Below are 9,318 nucleotides of genomic sequence, written 5' to 3'. Positions count from 1 at the left end.
TTTGCTGCAACATGGACGGCACTGGAGGAGATAATGCTAAGTGAAATAAGTCAAGCAGAGAAAGATAATTATCATATGGTTTCTCTCATCTATGGAACATAATAACTAGGAAGATCGGTAGGGGAAGAAAGGGATAAGGAAAGGGGGGTAATCAGAAGGGGGAATGAAGCATGAGAGACTATGGACTATGAGAAACAACCTGCGGGCTTCAGAGGGGAGGAGGGTGGGGGAATGGGATAGGCTGGTGATGGCTAGTAAGAAGGGCACGTATTGCATGGTGCACTGGGTGTTATATGCAACTAATGAATCATGGAACTTTACATCAAAAACCAGGGATGTACTGTATGGTGACTAACATAATATAATAAAAAATATTTAAAAAAATTGGACAATTGTATTTACCTATAACTCTTCATTAACTTCCACTTTCTAATATCACATTTTAATTGAAATTAGCCTTTTGGGGGCACCTAGGTGGCTCAGTTGTTAAGCATCTGCTTTCAGCTCAGGGCGTGATCCCAGGGTGCTGGGATCAAGCCCCACATTGGGCTCCCTGCTCCACTGGGAGCCTGCTTCTTCCTCTCCCACTCCTGCTGCTTGTGTTCCCTCTCTTGCTGGCTATCTCTCTCTCTGTCAAATAAATAAATAAAATCTAAAAAAAAAAAAAAAGAAGTTAGCCTTTTGTTTTTATAGATGTTGTATATGTGCATTGCAGAAAGTTGGAGAACAAAAATGACCAAAAACGTATCTTTCATATTTTACAATATGGCCCCATATTCTCTCCACCGAGAGCCTGTCTATCCCTAAAACCTCACTGAGTATCTGCATATTCTTCTAGATAGTTTACAATTTATACACATAAATGCAAAGACACTCACACATATACATGTATTTCTTTTTAAGAAATAATTTCATATATGTTGTTTTGCAAGCTACTTTTTTCCCCTATAATATCTCTCCTTTTTCATAGCAATAAATTTTCCTTTTTATCTAGTTTCCTATCCATATTGGAATTTCCCTAAGTTTTTCAAAATGTATAAGACAGCTGGTTTGTCCAAACCAGAATCTTCATTTCCTTTGGTTGTTATGCCTGTTAAGTCTCTTTGACTCAAGCTACATGTTTTTTCACTGATCCTGAAAAAAAAAAACAAAACAAAACAAATGGAACCAGTTTTCATAAATTTTGTTCCACCTTTTGGATTTTGTTTTGGTGTCAATTGACTTGTTTCTCTATGCCTTGTATTTCCGGTAAGTTGAAATTTAATTCTAGAGACTCTATGTAATCAAGTTCAAAAGATTCTAGGATACACTATAAGTTATATGACAGGATATCTGGAGACTTTATATCTGGTTGATTTAGCCTCAATTATGCTAAAATTGTTCACTGTATTAGGATGACGGCAATCCATTCTTCAGTTATATATATTTGTCCTTTAGTGACAAAAATGAGTGATTATTATGGTGTTCTGGAAACTGTAGGAATATTCCATTCTCCATCAACCATAATAATAATTGTAAAATAACACCTTTAACAATTGATAATCCTTATCTGAATCAATAATTGGTTAGGGTTTGTAGAAAGATGATTTTCTAATTATATTTTATTTACAACTGTAGTAGAAATTCCTCTATAAAATAAACCTGGTCTCCCCATCTGAGTCTGGGTAGTTACCATAACCAACCATGTTTCTCCTTTTGCTTAAATGTCTTCCTGTTGTTTCTAAGATAAAGTAACAAAGTTTTAACATGATTCTGGGCATAGTCGGTTGGGCATCTGAGCCTTGTTTTTGACTCAGGTGATGGTTTCAGGGTCATGAGATCGAGGCCTGCATGGCTCTGTGCTCAGCTCTCCTCTCCCTCTCCCTCTGCCCCTCCCCTCTGCTCTATCTCTCTCTGTCTCTCTCAAATAAATAAATAAATCTTAATAATAATTAACGAGACTGCAAACTCTAAAGGGGCTAAACATTTTTTACTTTGTGTACTGCTCTATTCCCAGTACCCTGCACAGTGCCTGATGCATAGCCCACCCTCAGTACCTATGTGTGAATAAATGAGTGAATGAATGGCAATCATACTGTGGCTGCAAAAGCTAAGCATCCATTGCATGCAATCGATTTGTTGATTGGATTATTCTTACATTATTCATGGATATATTTGTGCAGTTTTATTAAAAGACCATCTGTGTGTTTTCAAGCATCCCCAAGCATAGAGGGGACAGAGACACAAACAATTGAAGTTAGTGTGCAATAAAATAATTGCTACAATGTGGGTATGTATGCAATGTCATAGGAAAAGCAATTGCTTTGCCTGAGAGTCAGGGGAGGCTTTGCAGAGGAGGAAGATTTTCAAAGAAAAAGAGGTAGGAGAAAGAATTCTATACAGAGTACAACATGCACAGAGAAAGAATCAAGAGAAAGCAACTAATGTGCTAAAAATTACAAGCAGTTGCATGTTCCCAGGGCATAACCGGGAGAAGGGGGTGTTTTGTTTTGTTTTTTTAAATGATTTTATGTATTACTTATTTGACAGAGAGAGAGAGCACAAGCACAAGCAGGCGGAGCTGAAGAGGGAAAGGGAGAAGCAGGCTCCGGATTGAGCACGGAGCCAGAGCTGGGGCTCCATCCCATGACCTGATGTGAAGGCAGATTCTTAACTGACTGAGCCACCCAGGCGCCCTGAGAAGGAGGTTTTGTTTTGTTTTGTTTTGTTTTTTTTAAGATTTTATTTATTTATTCGATAGAGATAGAGACAGATAGAGACAGCCAGTGAGAGAGGGAACACAAGCAGGGGGAGTGGGGGAGGAAGAAGCAGGCTCCTAGCGGAAGAGCCTGACGTGGGGCTCGATCCCATAATGCCGGGATCAAGCCCTGAGCCAAAGGCAGATGCTTAACCGCTGTGCCACCCAGGCGCCCCCAGAAGGAGGTTTTGATATTCACAAATTATTTTAAAATGAAAAATATATGAGGAGATACGATTTTCCCTCCTTCCAAGATAGGAAAATTGAAGGGAAGATATTTGCTAAAAACCCTCAATGCCATGGTTAGAAATACAACCTGAATCCAGAAGGTGCTGGTTTTATTTGGCATGGCGACCATCCTGGTTCCCTAAAAGCAGCCAGCTTCTTTGAGGAATCCTCTATACAGCAAAGTCTTATTAAGCCAGTTTTCAACATCACAGACATAATTCTGATTCCCAGTTAATCTTCCCATGATATTCTCTCCTTTGCACTTTAAACTTCTTTCAAATCAATTGTTTTACTTTTTCGGTTTTGTTTCTTTGTCTCAACGTTGTCCTACTGGAGAGAATAGTTCCAATCTTATTTTAAGGGGATAAACTGAGAATTATGTAGAAAAATACTTCTTGGAGTAGGTTCTTCTGCTTTTGAGCTCAGAAATAATTGTTCCAGGTAAATAACGTTAGCCCCTGATGATTTGTCACCTAAAGTTTTTATTGAAATAATTTTATATGTTTAAAATAAAAAAGGATAAGGAAGAAAACACACACAAAAAATCCATGATTATTCCAGCACCCAACAGAGATTTAACATAGAGCAAATTATATATGCATACGATTTTTCAAAAATTAACAGTACAGAAATGTAAATATTAATGTCCCTCTTACCCACCTCCAGGGACTTCCCTTACAGTGTCTTTCCCAAGAGATGTACCTCTTCCCTATTTCTCGTTTGTTCAGACAAACGAACAAAAATTAAAATTTATGGCATATATAGATCCTTTGAAAATGTATACAGCATACTGTTATTTGATATTTTCCCTTTAAAAATAAAATCAATAATTAAATATATTTATTGGCATTTTTCCATATCACCTCATTCACTTTAATGGCTTCATAGTTCATTGTTCATATGAACCATTATTTATCTAATTTGTCCCTTTAAACATCTTCATTTTTGCTATATTAAGTGATGTGGCAATGAATACTGTTTTAAAAACACCTTTGTTGGGGTGCCTGGGTGGCTCAGTCATTAAGCATCTGCCTTCAGCTCAGGGCGTGATCCCGGCATTATGGGATCGAGCCCCACATCAGACTCCTATGCTGGGAATCTGCTTCTTCCTCTCCCACTCCCCCTGCTTTTGCTCCCTCTCTCGCTGGCTGTCTCTCTCTCTGTCAAATAAATAAATAAAATCTTTAAAAAAATAAAAAAATAAAAACATCTTTGTCTTCTTATAGGATTATAATGAAAGCATTACTTTCTATGTCTAAAAGTAGAAATGCTGAATTTATGTGAATATATTAAATTTTTGATACATATAGCTAAATTGGCCTCCAAAAAAATGTACTGACTTACACTTTCATCAGCCATATATAAAAGCACTTGTTTTCCCACAGTGTTGCCAATGCAAGATGTTAGCAATCTTTAATACTATTAAAAATGTTTAATACTATTAAAAAATGATATATTGCTGCTTTGATTTGCATTTATTTAACTAAATTGAGCACAGTAATCACTTTTTAAATAATCACTAATTGAATATTTCTGCAGATAAAAATTATAAGGTTTTTTTTGTTTGTTTTTAGTCCCCTGTTATGGAGTATTCCAAATTTCAAACATATATTGACGAGCTTCTAAAAGTGTATCAAACTTACTAACAATGGTATTTGAAAAATTTTTCGATGGTACATTAAATCTTTTTATTTTATAGCCATCTATTTATTTTTACATGGATTTGAAAAAGTACATTTTCCACTTATGATACAATTTAAAGTTTCCATTTAAAATACATTTAACTTTGAAACTGAGTTGATTTAAAATAAATAAAAATAATTAAAAACACTTTTTGGGTAATCAAAAATGAGAAAGTCCATACTTGAGAGACTGAATTTTGGTATACCATGGTTTACTCAATGTAGTAGTCTTAAAATAGAATATACTCTGATCATGCAAAGTAAAGCCACAAGCTAGGATTAGAGTTAGGAAATGAAAAATGGACATATGCTCTGTTAAATAACAAAATTCAGCCAAGTAAATTTGAAGACCCTGTTGGCTTTATTGAACAATTCATGAATGAGGACGCAGGACCCCAAATGGCAGGTACAGAGGCAATCTGAGGAGCTGTACAAAATGGAAGGTTTTTATAAATGGGGTGGGGGGGGTAGGGACAAGGAAGTTGTTAGCATAATAAAAGGATTGTCCCAGAAGAGGCTGTTTCCAAGTTGACTTATCATGCTAATTATCTCCACTTTCTTTGGGGGATGGAGAGAGCCCAGGTGACAGACTTATTGGTGTTGATGGAAAAAAAAGTTCCTGACTGACCTGTCAAGGCTACATGTCTGAGGAGGAGGAAACTGGAATCAGATTGGGTAATAAAACCCCGTTTGGGAACTCTGTTGAAGAGACAGCATTTTGGGCCTGCGGTTTTTCAATATATAGGATGTTTCCAGAGCCCAAAAAATAACAAAATAATACTTATTTATTTTGGTTATTTAAAACACATCTCAGAAATTGTATTATTCCGCTCATAAATAATTCATTACTTATGCATGACAGATAGACTTTTTAATCAATATAACCACAATACCATTATCAGTCAACAACATTAACAATGAACAACTCCTTAGGATACATTTTTCCAATGTCTATTTTGTTGCAACTCTCTGAAAAATATTTTTTTAATCGGATCCCAAATTCCAAATCCAACATTTTTCACACTTTGCTGTTGATATGACTCAAATACAATACCGTGATTTTAATTTCTGAAATCTCCACTTGAATCGAGGCTTAGGAGACTTTTGAAAGATGTGAAGTACTATAAGGTTTTCTTTGCAAAAACTTGACTGCTTCCACAAAACTGACAGCATAAATGTTTGTTGATAATACTTAGCCACGGAAAAAGAAAAACCGGAGTCAAAAAGGAAATTGGAAGTTTGAAAGAAGAAAAGCGGGTGCTTTTGTGATATAGCCTTCACTTCCTACAGATAAATGGACATGAAGCCAAGAGATCTGCCTCTTGAATTGTCTTCCTGAGTTTGCTGGAGGAGGGGCTGGATGTGGAAGCAAAACCCTGAGGGTTGTTGAAATCATCAAATGTCTCTGCTGTTTTTTAAATTACGTTATTATATGCAAAGCTAAGCCTACATAACCCAGAGAACTAGCAGAAGGAGTTGAGATATGCTCTAGTTGCAAATCACAGTTTCTCCCTTACTGAATTAAAACAAACATTATGCCATGCCTTTCTTTTCTAAAGCTATTGCATGGGAAGTATTGATTAGAAGAGGAAATCAGAGGGGACTCTATTTTATTAGAGAAGGGAAAAGCTTTGAGGTTAGTAAATAAAAATAAGAGATGCTAATTTGGTTAATATAGCAGAAACTGAAGCAGTCCGCAAACCTTGTCAGAAACAAAGATGAGGGAAACTAAAGAAAAAGAATATGTTATTGGAGAATAAAAATCAGGAGCTAGAAACATAGTGGAGACAATCACATGGAGTTAATGTTCCAGTAATGGCTGTTCTGAGCATATGTCAATTCTTGTTGCTTTCTCTATGGAATCCTTTACTTATGCCAATAAAATCAGAGTAAAAGAAAATGTATTTTTAAAGTAAACAAACTCTCTTCTGAAGCTTTACACAGTTTAGTTCTGAATCAAAAGGAATATGTATTCTTCCAACAATAAGGCAAAAACCCTGGGTTTCTTCACCCTTTTTAGTGACCATCTCTTATTACTTGAGTGTGTCCCATAGGTGGCTGTCCCTTACATTTAGCAGCTTATCAGAACATTCCCCAGTAATGCTTTGGGATCTTTAAGAGATTATTATCCTGTCCCTTCATTCAACTCTCCTGATATAGCATTGATCTTTTTGGTTTTGTTTTGTTTTGTTTTGGCCAAGTCTCAGGTGACAAATATTCCCCACTATATCAGGTAAGTGTGCAATCGTTCACTGATTATTTAAAATATGCCCTTAGACTTTCTTATTTCGTGTCGTTCATTGCTCTTCAAAAAAAAAAATAGTTAAATCTGGTAGGCAATTAGTTAGTGGTACCTAAGACTCTATAACATTATAAATTCACCCAGATTTAGATATATAAAAGAAAAAATAACCTGAATTGACACTTCAGTTTTCATGCAATGGGAAAAATAAAAACTACTTATTAAATATAAAGACAGACATAATTGTATTAATTTCCAGAGAAAAAAATTCTCTTAGTTTTGCTTTTTTGCATCCCACAAAATAGGTTTTTCCATGAAAGAAGACTTCCCCCAATATACAAAATAATAAAAATAAGAAACTTGTGTTTATTGATAATTACAGTGTTTCTGAACAGTACCATTTTTCACCTTATTAATATAAAAATCTGCCATCTTGACTGATATACATTATTTGCTTCATGAATTAGGTAGAGACCGACATAATTTTAGAAGAAAAGTCTAAATGCACAACTTTAAATTACATTTTATCACCAAACGATTCCATTTTGTAAAGGGATATCACTTTTATTTCCTCTTCCTAGAAATACACTTAGTAAAAATAACAAAGCAATTATACTCTTTTCCAGGATCTAGTATTAAATATGAAAGAAAAAAAAATAGCCTGTATAGAGTTATTTTGCACAAAATCACAAAGCAAAATGAATTTAAAAGAAAAAGATTCCTTTGGGATGTATATTATATTTTTCTTTTTTGTTGCTGTTCTGATTAAAAAAAAAAATCACTCTCTATCGAAAGTAGGGTCTCATAGCCAACACATTTTCTTTGTCTCATTTTCTCTTACACGATCCCGACGTATTTCACATTTTGCCTTAGATATAATATTCTGCTGGAGTTTCATTTCATTGTCCACATGAATGCTATTCAGTTCTATCCCAACTCTATTTCATTTCCGTGAAAGATACTGAATTTTAAAGTAGTCTTTTATAAAAGTTATGCTCCTAACACAAATGAAACAAATCTGGAACTACAAAACTGAAAATGAAAGGGAAACTTGTGGCCAGGTATCAAAGAAATAGGCTAGACCTGTGGGGTCGGGGCTGCAGACGGTACCTACCACGTGAGCGTCCTGCAAGGCATTAGCCTGCCTTTGTGGGCAACTCAAACTCACAGGTCACATCCTCAGAAGTGAGAGGATATATCAGATTTTCTAGAATCTCTGATGGCGAGCGTCTTACCTGATGCTCAGCTTCATTGTGAGCAATATGAGCGGAGGTAATAGATTTCCTCGTTGCAAACCTGAACATCATTATCATTCCATTCTGCTCAGGTCTGTCAAAAGTCTGATATCAATAGTAACCCGGCTTCATGGTTTCATTGGCCATTAAATCAAATCTAGCATTGGGCTAGAATCATAGGTAGGCTTTCATGCCCTCTGCTGGATGCTCAAAGAAAACGCTACACTCTTCAACAATTAGAAAAGCCTCCTTTAAAAAATGAATGCTCTTTAACATTAGAAGAAAAAACTCAAGTCTTACTAGAATTAAAATCTGAAACACCAGGCTAAATAGAATTTTAACAATTTATTGGTGAACTAAAGATTTTCAGAGACGAGACGACAAAATGGACAGCTTTATAGTTTTGAATTTCCTTTTTAAATGTTACAATAATCATATAATCCAAAATAGTTTTATTATTTTCAGTGGTTTTCAGGGGACCATAAAGAGGATCTGCTAGAACTTCTAAGTCTCTGTCTGGAGATCAAAGTAGTGGAAACTCTAAAATCATTCAAAAATCATACTAAATAAGTTTGGTGGAGAAATACATCCAGAATCTTACACACAAATGAACATCTAATGGTCATTTAGTGCATATTTTTTAGAATTAAATGAAAATGTAATCTGGGATATCTGATTAAGACATCCTTGTCGAAAAAGTTTTTATGGAAACAAACTTTTTCTATGAGCCCTACTTACCTGCCAACACCCCCACACTTCCTCTCCCACTCCCCAAAACCAACCAACCAACCAACCAACCAACCATATGCCAAGCATGCAGTTTGGTTGGGCATGTCCTGACATGTAAGTTCAAGTCACAAAAATAAATTCCGATCACTTCAACCATGTTTTCACTAATGTCTTTGGGAAACTCCAGCTGCTGAATCATTAGCCCTGTTTCTGGATTTGCTTGTACTTTTCTAGGTGTTGATTGTATCCACTGCCTGTTCTGTAATTGGAATGAATTTTAAGATGCATAGCTCATAGGATATGAACAAAAACTCCTTAACATTACTTACTTGAAGTACACTTAATTATAACCCACATTCTTGGATGTTTGTAGCCACTTTTTAAAAAAGATTATTTTAGAGAGAGAAAGAGGGAGCGTGCATGCATGCATGCACACATGTTGGGGGCGGGGCAGAGGAAGAGGAA

Source organism: Ailuropoda melanoleuca, chromosome 1 (assembly GCF_002007445.2).
Source record: "Ailuropoda melanoleuca isolate Jingjing chromosome 1, ASM200744v2, whole genome shotgun sequence".
Taxonomy (NCBI): domain Eukaryota; kingdom Metazoa; phylum Chordata; class Mammalia; order Carnivora; family Ursidae; genus Ailuropoda; species Ailuropoda melanoleuca.
The sequence above is the reverse complement of the archived record's forward strand: the minus strand, read 5'-3'. Positions refer to the sequence as shown.